This window comes from Macrobrachium nipponense, chromosome 27 (assembly GCF_015104395.2).
Source record: "Macrobrachium nipponense isolate FS-2020 chromosome 27, ASM1510439v2, whole genome shotgun sequence".
Lineage (NCBI taxonomy): Eukaryota > Metazoa > Arthropoda > Malacostraca > Decapoda > Palaemonidae > Macrobrachium > Macrobrachium nipponense.
In genome coordinates this window covers 10,013,921-10,036,287 of record NC_087216.1, presented here as the reverse complement: position 1 = coordinate 10,036,287, position 22,367 = coordinate 10,013,921, and the positions used below count along the sequence as shown (strand labels likewise).

Sequence of the window (22,367 nt, the reverse complement as noted above, 5' to 3'; positions counted from 1 at the left end):
GTATAGTACGTGCACAGTGCACTGGGGAATATCTCATCTCACCACCCAAGGGGAATTGGAACTGATAAGTACATAGTCGACTGCCCATCACCGTGGCTAAGCAAATAGTCACCGATTCGAATCCTGGCCGGGCCGAATGCATTTATCAATTAAAATATATACCCTTTGGGTATGAGTTATTTCCTAGGTAGAGTATAATCTATATAAATCATGTGTCAGTGTGATGATGTTTATATGTGTACACACATATATATGTTATATATAATTGCATAATCTGCAGGAGCAATGAAATGGTTAGGACATCGAAAAATAATAGATTACAAAGAAACCCACGGCAGTTAATGAAGGCTCAGGTTAGTTTTGAATGAGTGGTGTTGTCGTCAGGAGAATATTAAAGAAATAATCGAATTGTTAAGGTTGATCACTTTATCAATTTCAAGAAATGAAATCTAGAAATTGAAATCCTGCAACATTATATAGCGCATGTCTCAAAATTAACATCTTTAATTTCATTATGGAATATAATGAAAATGAAAATGACAAGTTTCCGATCATCCGCTTTTGACATAGGTTACATATTTAATGATAAATCCGACACACTCCCAAAGGAAACAAATTTCCTTGCTGATATCGTAATGGGGCCTTTAATTATTCTCGTTTATATATGGCGATTTTTCCATAGGCCGGAGTGCATTCTGTTTGTATGAGAAAAGTGTGGGCGGGAGATATTATTACACTATGATAATTTTTATCAAGAATACTCTCTAGACATACGTTACCTCGGCAACTCTCGCTAATTTCCTTTGTTTTGCCAAAGTTTCGGATTATATCCACAGATTCGAACGCAAATAAAAGTTATTTGCGTTATAGATTAGAGCATGTTACCTCACACTCGATGAGTATAATAAAGTGAAAGCTCACACTAATATTTGCTTACTTAAGCATATGTTTTTCATGTACAGCGGTTTTGACTTACCAGGGAAGAGAGCGATCGATCTTATGGTTCTGCCAGCGCTGCCAGATGGGTTTTCTATCGAAATCGACACTTTCGTCGTGTGCGTTTAATTGATTTCATCTATTTCTCTTACGTAATGGATAGAAGGCCTTCAAGTTCCGTCTTTCGGAAGATATATCGAAAGCAACTTAAGAAGCCGTTCAAAAGAAAGTTGATTTCGATTTGCGGTACGACAGTTTGCGTAGAAAATGTGGCATAGGGTCTGGGTGGGCTGTTCTGTTGTCTTCAGTTGGAAAGTCAAGTTCCGAAAAGCCATATCGAGTTGTGTACTCCACTGTATCGTATTAAGATAAACTTATTTTTTGACTTAAATCCTCACAGGCGAATATTTTGGTTGAAATTTGTGCTTAAAAGGTGAAGTATTACATAAAAAGAGCTACAGAACATGAACCTATGGGGCAGATGGACTCTCCTGGGACGGATGCCACAGGTGGCTTGAAGCAACATGTGAGTAAGATATAACACATGGTTAACTAAACCACAGTTCCTTAATATGAGACTGATTTCACGTTTTCAATTCTCGTTTCGTCTGTTTTCCACTGAGGCTGCCATTCTTTCATACCAGTTACAATGGGAGAGCCCATGAGACTTGGGCTACGTAAACATTTAGGCTAATGTTTAATGGTTGCCGAAGTGTACTCATTAATGGTCGGACGAAGTTTGTTTAAAGCTTAAAGGCTTGGTCAAATAAATTATATCGAAAAGGTATCAGGAGTTGCAACTAAATTATATAAATCTCTCTCTCTCTCTCTCTCTCTCTCTCTCTCTCAGGTGTCATGAACTAGCCCTATAGGCTACTAGGCTATTTGTTACGCCGGGCCGCTAGGCTACAGCTTGAGACTAATATGATTTATTATATTGATGTCGATTAATGTTCATATTAACGAGATGTTTATTCTTCATCAGCACCGTAGATTTCAGCACTGAATGTCCTCATAGGTCCCAGCCCGTGGCTTTGGCTTAATAAATTCTATATATTCTAGTCCCAATTCCAAGTACCGTAGATTGAGGTAGGCATTGAAATCTTGTTCGTCAGACAATATTGCTGTACGAGGCTGGAAATATTTGTAAGGTATCTATGTTTATTCCTAATTTCAATCAGGAAAAGATATATCCAGTCATGCATCAAGTACGAGACTTCTAATAGTAACCTATAGAAAAAATACTAGATATCTGGTATTTTCTCCTTGGTATTTTCGCAGTACGAAGTCCTAAGCTTAGCAAAGCGTATCCAGTTGGTAATACAAGGAACAAACGTTAATTTTTCATTATTTGCATTCGAATGGATCACGAAGGAAGAACGCCAGGCTGTGCCGTGGATATTGTTGAAAAATTAGGAGGGGGATATCATTATAATCAAGGGACGTAGGTCAGACAATACGAAGTGGAGCTACGTACACCTAGAACCTAACTTGTGACGATATCAAAATATACATTATTAAATTCTCCTCATACATCTTAGTGATAGATAGCCATTTTTAAACTGTTACTTCAATTTATTAATTAACTTAGCATTGACCTTTAAATTACCAAGCTCTATAGGAAAACTCAAACGTTCTTCAAATAAACATTGATACTTGTCAAATTATGAAAATGTTAGCCTAGGATATCTAGGCCTACAACAATAAAGAAAAGGTAATCGAAAGAATTTAACGAAAGAAGAGATGAAATACGAAGGGTATGAAAGCTCAGAGGAGAAATGAATATTATGATCTGGAAGTCTAAAGTAATTCGAACCTGAAAGGCAATCCAGGGAGTCATATTTTCCAATAATATCTTTGAAACGAGGATAGCTTTTTTTTTTTCCATTGAATTGATTTTTCGACAAAATCTGTTTTGAGCAGGATGACGACCAATTTTGTCACTTATTAACCTTCGTTTTCCATTTACTTTCCTAATCTCACCATGGTTTTTAGCGCCTCAGTGGCGTTGTTGGTATGGTATTGGCGTCCCACCTTGGTTGCTGCAGGTTCGATTCTCGGCCATTCCATTGAGGAGTGAGAGATGTGTATTTCTGGTGATAGAAGTTCACTCTCGACGTGGTTCCGAAGTCACGTTAAGCCGTTGGTCCTGTTGCTGAATAACCACTGGTTCCATGCAACGTAAAAACACCATACAAACAAACCATGGCATTTTTCCACCGATGTTAGATAACTGACGGTAGCTCCTAAGTGTGTTCTTTAGCTTTGGTTTGTGGAATTTTCCAGTGTTGCAAGTGGACAGAACAGCATAAATCTCTCCTGTTCACAGTAATAACGTGGCTCGATGTATTGTACAGATATTTTCATTTTTCAGTGTTTTAAGGTGGTCTGGCCGGGCATAATGGAGGTTAAGGGGGAATCATTTTTTGCTGGGAATACGGAAGTTTTGAAAGTAAGGGTGTGGAGGAAGAGTAGACACAAAAACCTGGCTAGATAGTGTGGAATAGGCGTGGGAACGAAAAAAGGCGAATCTAGAAAATGAGAGACTGCTTGCAAGATAGGAATTGTTTAGGTAGCATTGGCGCGCTGTTGATGAACTTTCTTGCTTTTCCTCCGAAGCCACGCCTAGTTGTTGCACCCTGCATTGTTGAGAGAAGGTGTAGTGTGTTTATTTACTCATGAATATTTTTGCGTACACATAGATTTGAATATGTGTGTGTGTGTGTGTGTGTGTGTGTGTACATCGGCACACAAAGGTGAGAGGGAGGGACGGTTGGGGGGAGAGCATAATTCTTGATTATTATATTACCTTTAAACCCTCTGGATCCAGTGTTCTAAATTAGATCGTAATTGTTCCAATTTCAATTCATCAGAGTGCTAATAGCAAATATCCTGCGGGGCCCCCACCCTTGCCATTTACTGTTTTAATTATCGCCGGTGCGTTTTTATATTTCTTATATTCGCTGTCTTTAAAATGACCTCTATTGCACAGAGAGTTTGGTCCGTTGAGAACAAACTCTCGCTGGCTATCTCACACTGGTTTTTGATAGTCGATTTGTTAATATCTATATCTCGCGCAGGGAAAAAGAATGAAAACAATAAGAAGGAAAAGTGAGACTGTAATATTACCTGTACGCCTTTTGAGAAAGGGAAGATTATATAAAAATCAGAGATAATTGTTATATGGTTTGATGGAACGTAGTAGATATTGTAAACAATTCAAACAAGTAATTGCAATTTTTATTTTCTCTTATTAATGCTAATTCAATGTGAATCAAAACCTAGGTTGTTTATTATTTTTTTTCTTCTGTTCAACACCGAAAACCAAATGTTAGTAAGATCTACGTACAGACTAGCTGTCATTAAGACGCCTTGGTCCCAGCTCCCGGGCGGTTTGTAAAGTCCTTATAATAGGGACTTATCCTTGGCGTATCAACCAAGGTCTTTAGACCTTGGTCTCGACCCCCTCACAACACCGCATTTTTTTCTTCTTTTCACGGTATGCGTACACTAGTGATGAGGATAATATTCTGTAGCCATTTAACAGTCTGCTGTTTTGAAAATCGGTAGGATGCAGAGAAATAATTCCACATCTTTAAGAGCTGTATACCATCCCAAACTTTCAGATATATTGTAATGAACTGAATTAGGTTTCCTGGTATATGCCCATTATAAGTGATAAAAGTACGTTACACTGGTTTGCATGAGCAAGTCACCTATTTCCTGAGGGTTAAAGTTTAAAAGTGAAACGCTCCGGGCAAAATCTGTCATGGAGTATTAAATTAAAATGGTTTCCTGGACAGTCCATTGGTTATGCGCATGGTGTATAGTATATGCCAGAAGTCACTGAATAATCTAACTGTTCCAGTGCTGGTCGTCAGACCGAACTTTTGTAGACCAAATCAATTATATTTATGCTAGGTTTCATACAGTACAGCAACCGAGCCTCTGTCTCTGGCAAGTGTTTAATAATTTTATCCCGCAAAGTTGCTTAATTATTGATTTTTTTGTTGTTGCCATTAGTGCTAACAGACTTTTTTGTTTGTTTAAGAGAGGGAAATAAAAAGAAACAAGGTCGCACACAGCGTCATTTTAAGTTAGCTAATGATTAATTTCAAGTGAAGCGGCATCTCAAGTATCTTACAGCCAATTTATACTATTTATACAAGTTCTCAAACATCTGTTCCACGATCTTGGACAACCCCCTCCCCCTCCCCCTCCCCCTCCTTTTCCTTTTGTTCAGTTTCCATTTATTTTTGTGTGTGTTTTATTCCTTCCCTTTTGTTCTCGGATTTTCACAGTGGTATCATATTCTCCTTCTTGCCAAGGAAGTTCGTAGCCCTCCAACGTGTGTGTGTGTGTGTGTGTGTAGCAATAAGGCCTACGTATATTCCGAGGAATCTGTAAAACTGCTTATTTTTCATTGGATTCTACATCTTTTTATATATTTATTTAAAATGATTATAAAGTTTTATATGTGGAGGAGGAGCATAGCATATGCATTGGGTATGAGTAACAGTCTAAGGGTATCTTTTGTGCAATGGTTATAAATTCTCTCTCTCTCTCTCTCTCTCTCTCTCTCTCTCTCTCTCTCTCTCTCTCTCTCTCTCTCTCTCTCATGCTGCAGATAGATTGCTGTTATTAATGTCCTCAATATTTTTGCTCATGTTACCCACGTATTGATTCTGTATCTTCCCCTTTTTTTTATTTTTACTGTCAATTTTTGTGCAGTTGATCTGGGTTTGTGGCAGCACGAGCCGTTACCAAGGTTACCTGTGTTCTAGTTCCTTCTGCATCAGTGTCATCTGCTTTCCAGTGCTGTTCTTTCAACGTTCTTATTAGGAATTGGAATTTTATTTCGAATTAGTATACTATATAGGTTCTTGAGGTAATAGACATACGGTATACATGTGTACTGTGTATGTTCATATTATCATGTCGCTAGGCGTTCTTGTGTTTGAATTGACAGTGTAGTTTGAAACACTTCAAACAAATACTTAAATTTAAGTTCGTTTGGGGCTGTGTTTGTGAGGCTTTGCACAACATGCGAAGGAGACATAACAGTGGGCTGTAGAAAATGCATGAGAATTGCCTTCTCGTCAGGATTCGCTCTCTGCATTCTTACATATAGCTATCTATCTGACTGTATGTCGTATATATATATATATATATATATATATATATATATATATATATATATATATATATATATATATATATATATTGTTGTGAAGCTGGAAGAAGGAATGAAATGAATCGACCAAATGCTTTCGTGTATTTTTCACACCTCCGCAGGGTCAAGTAAAAAAAAAAAAACGAAAGCGCTTGGCCAACTCCTTTCATTCCTTCCTCCAGCTTTACGGCAGCACAAAATATCGCATGTTTTAGCGATAGATCGTCTCATATATATATATATATATATATATATATATATATATATATATATATATATATATATATAATTATATATACATATACATACACCTACACACATACACTTCAGTTTTCAGTACTTTTGGTATTTAAGATGACGTTGCTTACCCTCATAAAACATCGTAGGGGGTTTACGCGGTGCACTGTAGGCATTACTTAAAATTCTTTGTATGTCCCTTCGGTCCTTAGCTACAACCCTTTTCATTCCTTGTACTGTGCCTTCTTTCATGGTCTCTTTCTTTTATCTTACCTTCACCCTCTCCTAACAATTATTTCATTGTGCAGCTTCCTCCTGTTACGCATTTAAAACCTTTTTACTCCTGATTTCCCCTTCAGCACTGAATGGCCTCATAGGTTCCAACGCTTGGCCTTTGGCATAAGTTTTATTGTCCATCCGTGGTGTAGTGAAATTTGGATGAATTAGTTTTACTCATTTCGTAGTGTTGAGGTAAATTGGTATTCAGGCATTTTTTAATAAGGAAAAATATTAGTACTGTGATTACCATTATTATAATTAATACTATTTTTGCTACTACTTCAGAAACTGTATGGATATTGCCAATTATCGTTTTTATAATTTGATTTCGTGTATGTAGATTGTGTGCATTGTATTTCTCCACTTTGCATATCGCATGGATATGGCCCTGGGCAGAAATAAAGATTATTATTATTATTATTATTATTATTATTATTATTATAATATATATTATATATATATATATCTATATATATATATGAAGTGATTCTAAGAGACAAATACAATCATGTTTGTTGTGAAATGCATGTTAATTGAATGCGTGTATATATATTGTCTGTGTATGTATATGCATGTATGGATGCGTTCAGGATCTCCCTTTTAAAACTGTAGTTCAGATTTTATCTTAATTCGCTGCCCAAGACTGGTTGTCATGGCAGCCTTCGGAGAAGCTCTCTCCTTGTCCGTGTTCAGAAGTTGCTGAAGTCGTGGGGATGCTTTTCTTGGTATAAACCAGTACTCAGATCTTTTATATGAGATAAAGTGGTATATTAATTTCAGTTCCCGTAATTGGTAACTTTGTATTTACTGTAGCGAATACTAGCATTTCTCCCGTGTTTGCTGTTTAAAGTTTCAGTGCTTCTGTCTCTTGAGAAATTTATTACAATAAAGATAGTATATACTACCAAAGTCAGGAACTTTTAAATAAGGCATGTTTGGATTTGGTAAAAAGTTCTATATCCATTACTAGGTTTGGGAACAAAGACTATAATTTTCCAGGTGTGTCTTTTTCTTTGCTTGAAAAAGAAGAAGAATTATACTGCATAATAATGGCTACTTAATTTGACTTTAGTGTTTATACACTGCACGAAGTCAAACACTAATGTGTATAATTACTTTTGTAATTAATAATTGAATGAATGCTTTATCTCACGAACGTCTTGATATTGAATCTTGCTTCTGTCTACGTCACAGTAGTAAGGATTTCAACTTATTTCAGAGTACGTGATATTCTTTGCAATACTGATGTTCATTGCACTGCTGTAGAAATAGTACCTATATCTGATATGAAGTGCACATTAAATAGTAACAATATGTTTGCAATAGCTTACTTTGATTAGTTCCTCCGCCAAAACCCTTGGGTATTCGGTATGGTACTTGCTACATAATTGTATCGTCCTCCCTTTCAGCAACGTGTGATGTAAACCAAAATGTAAACAGCCTCGGCGAGATTTCGCCAGTCATGTCTCGCCAGGGTTTGATTTTTCCATAAAACTCAAGCTTTGTCATAGAACTCATTCAAGTAGTCCTAAGTCCTCCAACTGTCTCGGTGCCAACGGGAGCCTAACACTATGACGTTAGATTCTTCCATGTATGTTTGGAGCTTCCGTTATTTTCACAGCTGCATATCAGTGTATTATTTTTATTATGTTTCCTTTTACGGAATTCATAATGGCATACGAAATATTTATCAAGTATTTCCATGCAGTTTGCGTCAATGCCTATAGTAGAGTCACATCAACCGTGCATTTGACGTCTAAGCCAGTCCTTACAACGCTCTTGATTGGCGGTTGATAAACCAATCGCAAAGCTGGAATCTCTCAGTCTCTCTCGAGAGTTCACTTAGGCAGGATGTATGTTCCACCTCTCCTGAAAGACGTATCCCTCAGGAGAGGTGGAACATACATCCTGCCCGTGTGAACTCTCGAGAGAGACTGAGAGTTTCCAGCCCTGTAATTGGCTTATCAACAGCCAATCAGGAGCGTCGAAAGGGACTGGCCTAGACGTCAAATGCACGGCTGATGTGAATCTATAATAGTTATTCGTTTGATCATGTCACATCATCTGGATGCTGGATGCTGGATGCTGGATGCTGGATGCTGGATGCTGGACCAGCTGTATCCCATCAGTGCACAGCTGGTGATGATAGTACCAGTTACCATTAGACCTATACGAAAATATTTGCATACGCCAGTCGCGTACTCCTATTACTCGCCGTTAATACTTGTAATGTCGTAATATTAATTTTACGCTATAATAATAATAATAATAATAATAATAAATAATAATAATATCATAAAAATAATAATAATAATAATAATAATAACATTTCTTAACAGATCAGCCAGGCACCGTATGTAAGTTTATTCGTGTCTGTTATATGCAGCTAACCTGTAGCTGTCATTACTTCCTTGTGCCATAACTTTCGATTTGCGGGTTTTATTTTGGCGATAATTCAAGAGCTTTGTGGACGTTTCTTGAAGCTGGTACTTGAATAGTTACCTTTCAGCTCTTGATTTGCGTCGAGCATAGCCAGGAGTCAGCGACCCTTGCCTTCATGAAAGGGGAGCCCGCAGCCTTTGTGAAACTGCATCGGTCCGTTGAACTCCGCTGTGTCAGAGGGCCCTGTGAGGTCCGAGAAACCAACAAACGCCTTTAGTTACTGTTGCCTTTCGCTTTAGAGTGAGGCGCCACTTTTAAAGTTCAAATTAAGAAATATGAGCTGAGTATTAAAGAAGTACGGTAGACTTCGTAGCAATGAGCTTTAAAGAGAGTGGATATTGTGGAAGTGACAGGGAATTTCTCTCTCTCTCTCTCTCTCTCTCTCTCTCTCTCTCTCTCTCTCTGTGTGGCTATCAGAGACTGCAAGCAAAGGGCACATCAGAAATACGCACAACAAATACACATGGCGGTATTTCGGGAAATTTTAGATATTGTCAAATCAGCTGTAAGTCAAAATCGTTCATATTTGTCTGATTCATATGAGCAGCATAAGCACGCACTGCTTATGCTAATGCCGAGGAAATAATAGTGAATAGTTTGTTTATTTGCCATGGCTACATGAAGATGAAGTATGAGGTTGTTCCCGGGGTTAATGGTATATGAAAGTCGAGCTCTGGACGAAAGTCAATTTCTATTGCTTCACCCCCATTGCTTAGGCGATTATCCAGAGGTTTGCCGGTATTTGCTTCGCTTAGCGGGATTCAGCCGTTTTCCAACACCATTTGATACAGAGTCTCACGTACCTTGATCCTTTTTCGTGCAAATAAAAACAAATATGTCTAGAATATAGTTGGTAAACCAGTAATTGCCGCGCGTCAAGGCACAGACCAGTTTCAACATGGATGCAAAATGCTAATTTGTGTAAGGATTAATATTGAATGGACGACCCTCATTATTTGTTACATACACCTTGGGAAGTTCGAGAGGTTATTTTATGTGCCATTAGTACCCATTGCTATTATATTATTCTCCCAAGCACCATATATATATATATATATATATAATATATATATATATATAGATATATAGATATATATATATATATATTATACATATAAACATATATATATATATATATATATATATATATATATATATATCTAATAAAAGGAGCCCATAACAACGCCAAAATATAGAAAAAAGTACTATATTTCGGAGACTGCTGTCTCTCTCTTCAGGTACATAATGAATGAGAAAATTTACAGAAAAGGCTGTATTTATACAAAGATATCCATACACAGTTAAGCCATTTTAGGTCACTCCCACGGATAATTCCTGTTTAATTCTCTGAAGCGTTGGTTGAAGGAAGATTTTATCTATGACGTCTGAATCCCAGGCGCCCTTCGAGGTTTTTATTCTTTTATGACATAAACACGGGTAGAAACACCGTTCATTTGTTCGACAGACTTTGTTTTTATCTTTAAGAAATAATACAGTTTATTGGTATTTTTGTTGACTCTTAATTTATAGTAATAATAAAAATAATCTGAACGGAAACACAAGGGGTTTAGAAGCCTCTCTTCCAGGTAACCTTGAGTACAAGCAATGAACGCTTCACCCAAAGCAGTATTTACGAACTTGACCTTGACCCTTCAGAGGAAGAAAGGAAACAAAATCTCTGGCAGTTCACAGTCATTACTTGTCAGATGTTCTGGCTTGATGCTAGGCTTAATTCGGATGCCACTGATACTGTGAAAGCATCCATAATATCCGACCTATTTCAAACGCTTGCTTTCGGTTCCCCATTAGTTGCTGGGTGTGACGTTTCAGCATAAACGCACTCGTATTAGTAGCAGTCGGGGTTTGGCTTTGAAACGGCTCCCTTTGCTCGTTCTAGTTCTCCTTTGCTTGTACTTGTATATTCAACCCTGGTCGTTCTAGGTCAGATTATTAGGAGTGGTATTGACTTTGTAACGGCCCCTCATATAAATGGTAATGGCCACGTCTTCAGCAGCGAGGAACTGTGATCATTTGGTGATAACCTTTACTTATTATTATTATTATATTAAGCGATACTATTTCCATTTCAAAAATGTCAAGACATTTGTGAATTTATACGTGCATTTTTAGGTTCTTAGCGAAGATTGACCATTGTGTCACTAAGAAAATTTTGCTGAGTTGTAAATGACTTTGAGCATATTTGAAACTAGCATTGCATTAGCAACCCCTTTTTTGAATTAAAAGTGCAATATATGAATTAACGCGATTTCCTTGGAAATGTTTTTAACTAGTCTGAATTTTATTATATTCGAGAACCTCTCTGAACATCATAAGTCAAATTATTTGAGTCTGATGTTTAAGAATTGAATGTTATTAAGGTTCAGGAAGTTTGATGTATATTCTTTATATGAATATCTTTTGTAGAAAGTATATACATACCCGTGGTATTTTAAATAGCATTGTTTAAGTACTACACATTTTTCACACCTCAGGCCAAAGGTTATCAATTTGGGAATGTTTTATTAGCATGATCAGTTTGATTTAGGATAATTAGAAAGTGTGTCGTTGTGAATTTAAAATCGGCAATTGGCCTTCAGTTGTTAAAGAGCTTAAGAGTGTTTCTCTTTTACTTTTTGTTTCAATGTTGATTTTATTTCATGGAGGCAGGTCAGGTCAGGTTCGTCGAATAACAGCTTGCGTGGGTGTCACGTACTTGTATTATATATATATATATATGAATAACTTGATCACGAAGTATATAAAACGTGATGCTATGTATAAATAAAGGTTTTTGCCACGAAGGAAAAAAATGAAAAAGCGAGATAGCCAAGCACTTTATTTCGGTCTTGAGTAAAGGGTCGAACTAGGCCGAAAGTGCTTGGCTATCTCGCTTTTTCATTTTTCTCCTTCGTGGCAAAAACCTTTATATATAGATATATATATATATATATATATGTGTGTGTGTGTGTGTGTGTGTTGTGTGTGTGGGTGTGTGTATGTATGTAGTATGTATATATGTGTATATATATATATATATATATATATATATATATCTATATATATATTTCTTATTGTTATATATTTTAGTTGTTGTCTAAGCGTCTGTGAAATGTTATGATGACATATTAGGATTGTATCTAAAAGGAAAGATTAAAGGGTCATTTTTCCATTTAATCATTTTGATGTTTGATATAATTTTTTCTCTTATTTTTCTGTTGGATTAAAAAAGGCCGCAGATATTGGAAACATCCCCCAACATTGATTTCGCATGGAAATGTCAGAGAGATTTTTAAGTCACTTTTACTCGGTATTTTACCCGATACTCGCTTTGAGGAGATTTTGAGTTCATTTCGAAATATATATAAAAAAAGTGAAGGTAAATAAAACAAATTATATTTCTCCTTTCCGAATGTCATCGGTCATCCGATGATGCAAGAACTGGCCGGATTACGTCTGGGTGTTCCGTGATAGACTACTTCCTCGTTGGTGAAATTTTTACTCCGATTTTAGTGTGTCTCCAGAATTATTTGACTTCCTTAGACGCCAAAAAAGAACTGATTATCTGTGTCGAAGAAAGGTCTTCAGGTAGACAGCCAATGGGTAGAGACATTTTCTAGGGGGAAGTGTGTAGTTCCGTAGATGCTGTGGCTATTAAAACTGGAGTCACAACTTCTAGGTTATTGACGCTGCAGTTCTGCAGAAGTGGTTAAAAGGTTAGCTTATGTGTGTAGAAGAGGGTAATAGGTTAGCATGTGGGTAGAAGTGGTAAAAGGTTAGCTTATGTGTGTAGAAGTGGGTAAAAGGCTAGCACATGTGAAAGGTGAATCAGAGGGCATTGAGATATTATAGTCATTGTAGTCATGTGGAAAGAGTAGAGGATGAATTTTCTAAATATTAGGAGGGAAGAGAGGAAGATCTAGAAAAGGTTGGGTAGATGGATTGAAGGAGGTTCTGGAAAAGAAGGGTGTTAATATCCAGGAAGCATTAGAGTGAATGGTATAACATATTGTTTGGGTGTCCGATACGCTGCAGATGAGCATTTCGTGTAGGGTATATATATATATATATATATATATATATATATATGTACTGCTTTTCTCCCTCTATACACGATTGCTATCCCACAAGAGTCGACATTTTGGTAAGGACACTGTTGCTTACGTCCATGGAGGCACTGTGGTTAAGTGAACATATAAAGGTCGTGGCCTCCACGCCCGGGATTGAGTTCGGGTTCTCTCGCTATTAAGAGAGAGAGAGAGAGAGAAGAGAGAGAGAGAAGAGAGAGAGAGAGAGGGGGGGGCGGGAATCCATTATTATTCTCAGTGAATACATTTTTATGTATAAAATGCCTGCTTATGTAGCGTCCAACCATTTCCAGCGCCCCAGTGGCGTGGATGGTATGGTCTTTGCTTGCCACCTCGGTGGCTGCGAATTCGATTCTCGGGCATTCCACTGAAGGGTCAGAGATGTGTATTTCTGGCGATAGAAGTTCACTCTCGACGTGGTTCGGAAGTCACGTAAAGCCGTTGGTCTCGTTGCTGAATAACCACTGGTTCCATGCAACGTAAAAACACCATACGAACAAACAAACAAACCGATTATTTCCATTTTCGTCGTCCACGTCCGCCATCCCTTTCAATAACGACTGCCATCATCATCATCATCATCGTCATCATCTTCATACGCCAACACTGGCATGAAATCAGCGGGCGCATCTCTCGGGAGACCTGTTTCAGCTAAATTAAACAGCAGGCGCATTATGACGTAGTCACTGGATTGCATTCTGTGACACGGCCATTTGAATACCTTTGACATGTTTAGAATAATTCCACCTTGATGTACGTGCTCAGCCAAGGACACACATGCAACGGCAAACATGCTCTGTTCACAGGGAGATGCATGTGTTTGTGTGTGTGTGTGTGTGTGTGTCTCATGTTTATGAGATTGGCGACTTGGGCCGCTTCGCTGCAATTGTGGGTTTGTTGACAGTTGACAATGACTGCATTCAGATTCGAATTATTGATTGACTTGAAACTGCAGTCTGGCATTGCAATAAGGTATCTCATCGGCGAGACGAAAATACAACGTCAAATCGTTGAGTGAAAAGATACACAATTACCAGATTTATCTTTGGTCGTCCAGAAACAACGGGATTCATTAGCTGATGACGAAATCTGTACAAAACGAAACAATTCAGTGGCTGTTGATCGTATTTCAAGATGCAGAAACTCTTACGAGTAGAAACCGAACAAATTGATCAGTTGAAACAAGATGATATTTTATCTGACAAAACTGTCCAACAGAGACAAGATTATTTATCTTTTAGCAAATGATAAAATTTGCTCAACACATTAACATAAAAGAAACTGCCGATAAGATTGTAGCTTTTAAAACATCTCTCGAACCGTTGACAGCTGTTAGTAGTAATGGTCGAGAGTAGATGTAATGGAGGGAATTTGAGCAATGGCCGAGGCTGCAGTAGACAAACACTGCTGGTATTGACAGCTGTCTTGTAGTCGTTAATGCGACGAAAGAAACCGCGAACATGAAAAACCTTATCGGATAATACGGGAGGAACAAATACACGTTGTGTCTCGAGGCTCTAGCCATTTTTCTGAGAGGAGGGAAAAACTGATATAAATTGGGTGCCCATTAACTGTCAACGATTTGTCTTTACACACACACACACACACACACACGGAATACTCTCCTAAAGGTGATATATGTTGAAAGGAACGTCGGAGTTACCAAGACCAACATTTTACTTCTTTTTGAGGTGGAGAGAGAGAAAGAGAAAGGCCGGTTTAAGGGGGGGGGGGTTGGTTAAAAGGTCCATGGAGGATACCAGGAACCCCCAATTCTCTTAGACATCTTGTAAGACCCTGATCCTAATATTTCATCCGGAGAGAAACAGGGCATGGGGTAAAGGGGCTACCTACCATTACGAGAAAAGGGGAAAAGAAGGGGAATTCACTTTCATCTCTTTTATTCTCGTATTTCTCAGTTGTCACTTGTGTCCCAAATACTGATGAGATAGTAAAATAACAGCAGTGTGTCATGTCAGCATTGAAAACAGAACTTTTATATTAAGTTACAGCTGTGGATGGTTGTAGGAAAGGGGAGGGGGCGAATGGAAGGAGTTGGGGGGGGGGGGGGAGCCGTTGTTTCCCTCCTGCCTTCTCCAAACCTGTATAAAAGGGCAGGAACGAGGAAATTCTCTATTTGGCTGTATGGTTTTCCTCTCACATCTGGAGGATCGAATTCCACCAATCTGTCATCCAGTGACCAGAGAAGGCGAAGGATTTATTTAGGTTTATGTAAATATTGCCCTAAAATTGAAATCCCCATGGGGGTTATATAGTGCCGTCAGTGGACCTCATGGGTTTCACTGTAGGCATTATTTAAGGTTCTCTGCAGTGTCCCTATGGCCCCTAGCTGCAACTCCTTTCATTTCCTTTACTGTACCTCCGTTTATATTCTCTTATTTCCATCTTACTATCCACCTTCTAACAATTGTTTCGTAGTGCAACTGCGAGGTTTTCCTTCTGTTGCCCTTTCAAAACTTTTGGACTCAATTTCCCTTTCAGCACTGAATGATCTCATAGATCCCAACGCTCGGCTTTTGGCCTAAGTTTTAAATTCCAGTTCCAGTTCCGATTCCTAAAACTGAAATGAACTTGCCATCGCTATACTGAGGAAGTGCCAAGTGTTTTGCTGATGGTTGAAATGAAAAAAATCCTACTTGTCATGACGCCCGAACAGCAATACGGTTACATTTTTTGTCATATTATTTCAAAATGGAATGGCTAAATGGCCTGAGGAGCACGGAGGGGTTTGGGGGAGGGTAGGGGTGGGGGGGGGGTGGGGGGGGGGAGTACTACTTTCCAGAAAGGAAAGCGTTTCTGTAGAATGGAGGCTTTCGGTGTGATTAATTTGATTCGCTGTTGGCGTCGTTCTCAGAATGCAACCGTGGGATTGTTAAGAAGAAGGAGCCTTTGTCATTTGCAGCTCATAAAGCTGGTTCTCTCTCTGATCTTCTGGGGATCGAGAAAGCCATAATAGGTGTCAGCGTTTCGTGGTTCTGCCTTGTTAGTCAGTCCTCTTGTGGTACTATTTTTCCTCCATTGTTGAGACGTAGCCGAGTCCTTATCAACCTTCCCTCCCGAGTAACTTGCCTTTGAACTCCTAGTAGAAGTTGATGAAGGGAATTCTGCGTACTACTCAAGTCTCTTCAGCTGATATCTTTGTCAACGCTTTATAAACTGCAAACCCATTATACGTAGCTTAGTTTTGTCCTGATTAGGAATTAAATTCGTATTCATGATGTTTGGTGTTTGGTTCTTTAGAATGATTTATTTTCGTATTTGTAAATTGTAAATTTTGATGTTTTTCTTACGTATTAACTGCTCCGGGAAGAAAAGCCTGCTTCCCTCAGCTGCGTTAGTTTAGTTAATTATTTCTAATTTGCAAATTTCGTAAATATTGAAAAATCCAGATTTTAAAACTGGCGGTAGCCGGGTAACGTTGGTGAGTTTTTTTTCGCAAACTTTCTTTTGGTCGCAAAATTAACCTTAATGTGCATTAAAGAAAATAACTGTGATTTCAAACTATTATATAATGGTAAATATAAAATAGTCGTCGTTGAAAAGAAAGGAGAATGCAGATGTAACCAAATATCAGTAACTGCAGAACTGAATACTAGAGCACGAAGACTGGACCCATATGGGTGAAGTCCTTGGAGCCAACAAGATATTCGCACCCTACCGTTTACGTCAGTTGGTCTGCTTGATTTCCATTCCCCACAGTATGCCTTCTCCTAGATAGCATATTCCAACTGCTGGATACCGCATTCCTTTTGTGGAGGATACTGCATTCCTTCCGCTGGGTACAAGTCTGGGCTTCCTCCCATTGAGAGCCTAAGCAGCTTTTGGTGGAGGCTTGCTAACAGAACAGTACCCACTGGAAGGATTAAGAATCAAGCACTCCTCAGTGTTGGTTACATTCTACCAAACGTGCTCTCTCTCTGTCTCTCTCTCTCTCCTCTCTCTCTCTCTCTCTTTCTCTCTCTCTCTCTCTCTCCTCCTCTCTCTCTACTCTTCTCTATATATATATAGATATATATATATAATATATAATATATATATACAGTGTTGGTTATATTCTACCAAACATACTCTCTCTCTCTCTCTCTCTCTCTCTCTCTCTCTCTCTCTCTCTCTCTCTCTCTATATATATATATATATATATATATATATATATATAATATATATATATATATATGTGTGTGTGTATGTATACACATATAAACTTTCCTAGATTTCATCGTCTATGGAATGCGGCTGCTGACCATAGCCAACGTACCAGGTACAAATTCACTGCTTAGGTCACTAAAGGGAAACTATAAATTTTCCAGAATGTTCACATCAGCGCAGCAGTTGCTGAAGTTAAGATGATTTCAGAAACCTATGAAATCACTGTCAATTGGTAGCGTCCTTGCCCTTCAGTTGAGTCAGAAACTTATACTTGGAGTTTTATTGCTTTGTGGCTTTTCGTTTTGAATTTGGATTTGTGACATAAGTTTTGATGATCAACGTGAAGGGAGTTTTGTGACATGGCTTCCGTTAAAATAAATTCAAAAGGAGCTTCAAAGGGACTTCTGTTTCTGTCACAAAATGTCCCAAGTTCCATGACAACGAGACCAAGCGAAGGAAACGGAGATCAGCGTCAGTTATCAGGCGGTAACATTGAGTCTGTTTTTAATTAAATACCTGTTGAAACCGTTCTGCCGTTCTTTCTCGGTCATTCGAACCGTTCGGAGCTTCGGATATCTCATTGACACATTCGAGCTCTCCCGAAATGACGGATTGTTTCGAATGGTGGATTTGCCCAGAAATATTGGGAAATTTTGCTAGTTTCGTCTGTTTATTGTTGTTGTTATTTGCCCAATTTCATCCTTGATAATTGTTGAATGTGGTGCGTTATCTCCGTTGATTTTTTTATTTTTATAACTTATAGCAGTTTGTGAAAGGTACCGCTTTTTTTTTTCTCGTACAGAAGTCTTGTGATACTGCAAACTAATACCGTGTTGTAAGATGGGAAATGTAGTTGATTCTTAATACTAATTTATTCTCGTTCACTCTTCAAGTGAATATATATATATATATATATATATATATATATATATATATATATATCACAAGGCGGAGAGGTAAAGGCATGTCTCAGCGTTCTACATAATTTATTGCCGACGTTTCACATCGCTTCGATGCATTTTCAAGGCTGGGAATTGATAAAATACAAACATATATATAAGACCCGTCACTGATAAAACACGGTATAATATTTAAAATTGGACATTAAAACATTTAAAAGGTAAAAAAATTACTATACAACAACACTAGGTTGGAGAGAGAACCTACCAGAGTAAAAAATAGAAGGTGACTGAAGGACAGAGCGGGGGAGAAAGAAAAAAAAAAGAAAAAGCACCCACACACACACAAAACTATACAAAAGACGGGAGACTGAACTTAAGTAAACAAACAAGTGGTTAGGCTATAAACAACTGAACTGATGAGGACTGGGCATTTAAATTCGGTACATTGGTCTTGATTAAAATGGATTCCAGTGTTAAAAGTTCATCATCCTTATTGGCTGATCCAATAATTTTAAATCATCGATGTCCAAGCGGGAGCGACAGGTAATAGTGTGGTTACGGATGCTGATACTCAGGATTGGATAGTTTGCATCCTGTTCGGAAACTTACTCCTTTGTATGCATCCAACATAAGTACCCCGATTACATCTGGGTCAAGTGTATTTATAAACTATGTTGGACATCAAAGGGTGGCCTAATCTGTCTTTCACTTGAACAACGCCTTAAAAATAGTCTTTTAACAGTATGGATTTCCTCTCTCTCTCTCTCTCTCTCTCTCTCTCTCTCTCTCTCTCTCCGCCTATACAAATAAATTGCTTTCGCCGTCATCAGTCTCTTCTGATTTATGGTAATATAGGGTTGGCGTCTCCGTAGATGATGATTAAGGCTGTCCTGGCTTATTATGTTCATGGGTCCGTGTGGATGTTTGTGTGTGTATGTCTGTGCGTGTGTGTGTGTGTTTGCCTACGCGTGTTTGCAGAAGCAAATCTTGACCGAAGAGATGAATTTATCCCTAAAGGACGTTGATATTATTATTTATTGAAAGTCCAAGAGAAACACGTGCGTCAAAATGGTGATTATTCAACGATGTTTGTTGAAACTGGCATTTATTGGTTAGTTTTTTACAACTGCTTATCATGTAGTTCATTCCAACGTTACACACATATTGCATTTCGCAGTAAGGACCATTAATCATACACGGACAGATACACACACACACACACACACACACACACACACACACATATATATATATATATATATCTAATAAAAGGAGCCCATAAAAACACCAAAATGTAGAGAGAAAAGTACTATATTTCAGAGACTGCTGTCTCTCTCTTCAGGTATATGAATGAGAAAAGTTTACAGAAAAGGTGGTATTTATACCAAGAGATTCGTCCACAAGTAAGCCAATTTAGGTCACCCCCGCTGATAATCTTCCTTTAATCTTCTTAAGCCGTTGGTTGAATGAACACTGCGTCGACGATGTCCGATGTCCAATTCCCTTTTGAGATGTTCATTACCTGCTTCTCTTTTATTAAGGCCGATTCCATCATTTGACTCTTGTACCGGCAGTTGCTGCTATAAATTACACGTGACATATTCCAGTTTATTCTATGGTTATGTTCATTTATATGGTTGAAAATAGCCGAGTTCTGTTGTCCATACCTAACTGACCGTTTGTGTTGTATTAATCTCTGGGGAAGTGATTTACCTGTAAATCCGATGTAAGATTGGTCACAGTCCTGGCATGGGATCTCATATACCCCAGAGTCTTTGGGCGATGTCTTTTGTTGGACGTTAATCAGGGATTTGGCTAAGGTATTTGGGTAGGTAAATGCAAAAGGGTTGGATTTCCCAAGGGTGTGAGTTACTCTCTTAATCGTCTCCAGGTGGGGAATTTTTATTTTATTGTTGGGTGTGTCTCTGGTCTTGTCTTTAGGGGGTCGGCAGAAAATTACGTTTTGCTTTTTGAATTGCTTCTCAATTATATGGTCAGGATACTTTAAAGATGAAAGTTGCTTGCGAATTAGTTCAAATTCTTTTTCCAGGAAATCTGGGGAACAAATTCGTAAGGCTCTTAAGAATAGGTTGCTAGCTACACCTATCTTGATAGTATTGTCATGATAGCTAAAGTAGTGAATATATGAAAGTGAGAACGTTGGTTTTCTGTATATGGTAAATTTGTATTCTGTCGTGTCTCTGATTATTAAAACATCAAGAAAAGGAATTTTGTTGTCTGTTTCCCATTCAACTTTAAATTTGATGCTGGGCACTAATGCGTTTAATTTTGAGAGGAATTCATTAAAATTACCCCACTTATTATCCCAAAATGTTAGTATGTCATCCACGTATCTCATCCACAGCATGTTTTTGGGTTTTATTGCATTTATTACTGTAGTTTCAAAGTATTCCATGTACAGATTGGCTAAAATAGGACTTAAAGGACTACCCATACTACACCCGAATTTTGCTTGTAGAATGATTCCCCGAATGAAAATACGTTATTAGATGCACATAATTCAACTAACTTTATTATTTTGTCAAGTGCCAAAGGGAAATGATCTGAATAGGGATAATTTTTCCCTTTAAAAAACTGAAGAACGTCCTGTACTGGTACTTTTGTGAATAGGGAGTCTACGTCAAGGCTTAAAAGTTTATGTTGTGAAGTGGTATATGTGCTTCTCTGAATTTGTGACAAAAGTCTTCCGAATGTTTGATGTGACTGGGAGAAAAAGTGCCTAAAAAGGAGAAAGGAGGCCAGCTAACCATTTAGAAATTTTGTAATTGAAAGCTCCGGCGCATGAAACGATGGGTCTGAATGGAAGATTGTCTTTGTGAGTTTTGGGAAGACCATAAAAGTAGGGTAATTTAGGATTAATTACTTTAAATTTCTCTAATAGTTCAATACTCTTTTTGTCTTGGCCAATTAATCTTACTTTCCGAAAAATTCTGTGGGAACGTTCTGGAGGGGATTTTTCGTCAGTTTTTCGTAAGTATTTGTGTCGCTAAGGAGCTGGTTGATTTTGTCGAGGTAGAAGTCTTTGTCCATTATTACAATTTTGCCGTCTTTGTCGGATCTACTTATTATAACATCTAACTTTTTTAGCGAGTGGATGGCTATCATGAATCTGCGGGGAACAGGATGTTTCTTATGAAGGTCAGTTAAAGCATTTAGTAACACTCCTTTTAACATATCTCTTCACGGCTGTAGTTTTTGTCAGATATGAATTTATCAAAAGCCACTATGAAGTCTAGGTTGTTTTTTGCGGTCTGGCATAAGGGCAAAGGATAAGCCTAAATTTAAAACTAAATGTTGATTTACAGTAAGGGGGGTGTTGGATAAGTTTAAAACTTTGTCTTGTTGTTCAAGATTATTCCATGCGCTATTATCTATTTAGGTTATTTAACTTGCGTAAAAGTCTGTTGGAATGAGTCACGCTATTATAGGCAGCAATGTCGGAAACAGAATGAAATCAGGATACCTGTATACGTGGTCCGTAGTGAGGAGGCGAAGATTAGATTGAGTTCCATATATCACTCTACATAGCACGAAGATGTCGTTTCTCGTATTGGTGATTCTTTCTTCCAGGAAAATCTTGTGTGATAGAGGGAAGGGGTTTGATTGCAGAGTCCATCTCCCGAATCCGTACATTTTTGGAAGTACTTGTTCTTTGAGGCATTCTTCCAAAAAGTGTTTTTGGTTTTCGGCCGGTGTAGTCTGTTCAGTTCTTTTTCAAACTTGCGGAAAACTGGCTTGACTTCTGGAAGTGAGTGAAGAATCGTGGAAAGGCGGTTGAATTCCATAATGGGCTGACATGACTGGTAAAAATGTTCTGTAACAACAGAATTCCATCTAATAAAAGGAGCCCATAAAAACACCAAAATGTAGAGAGAAAAGTACTATATTTCAGAGGACTGCTGTCTCTCAATCTTCCCAGGTATTATGAATGAGAAAAGTTTACAGAAAAGGTGGTATTTATACCAAGAGATTCGTCCACAAGTAAGCCAATTTAGGTCACCCCCGCTGATAATCTTCCTTTAATCTTCTTAAGCGTTTGGTTGAATGAACACTGCGTCGACGATGTCCGATGTCCAATTCCCTTTTGAGATGTTCATTACCTGCTTCTCTTTTATTAAGGCCGAT

General features: G+C 38.0%; 1 protein-coding gene across 7 annotated transcripts in view; it reads left to right on the top strand.

Moving 5' to 3' along the window:
- The first annotated feature begins 1,256 nt into the window (after positions 1 to 1,256).
- LOC135200811 (glutamate-gated chloride channel-like) overlaps positions 1,257 to 22,367 on the top strand; it is a 517,881-nt gene continuing 496,770 nt past the window's right edge. For all 7 annotated transcript variants that reach the window (XM_064229474.1, XM_064229473.1, XM_064229477.1 and 4 more), the window contains exon 1: positions 1,257 to 1,462. The gene's annotated coding sequence lies outside the window, so the exon portion shown is untranslated. The remainder of the gene's footprint in view (positions 1,463 to 22,367) is intronic.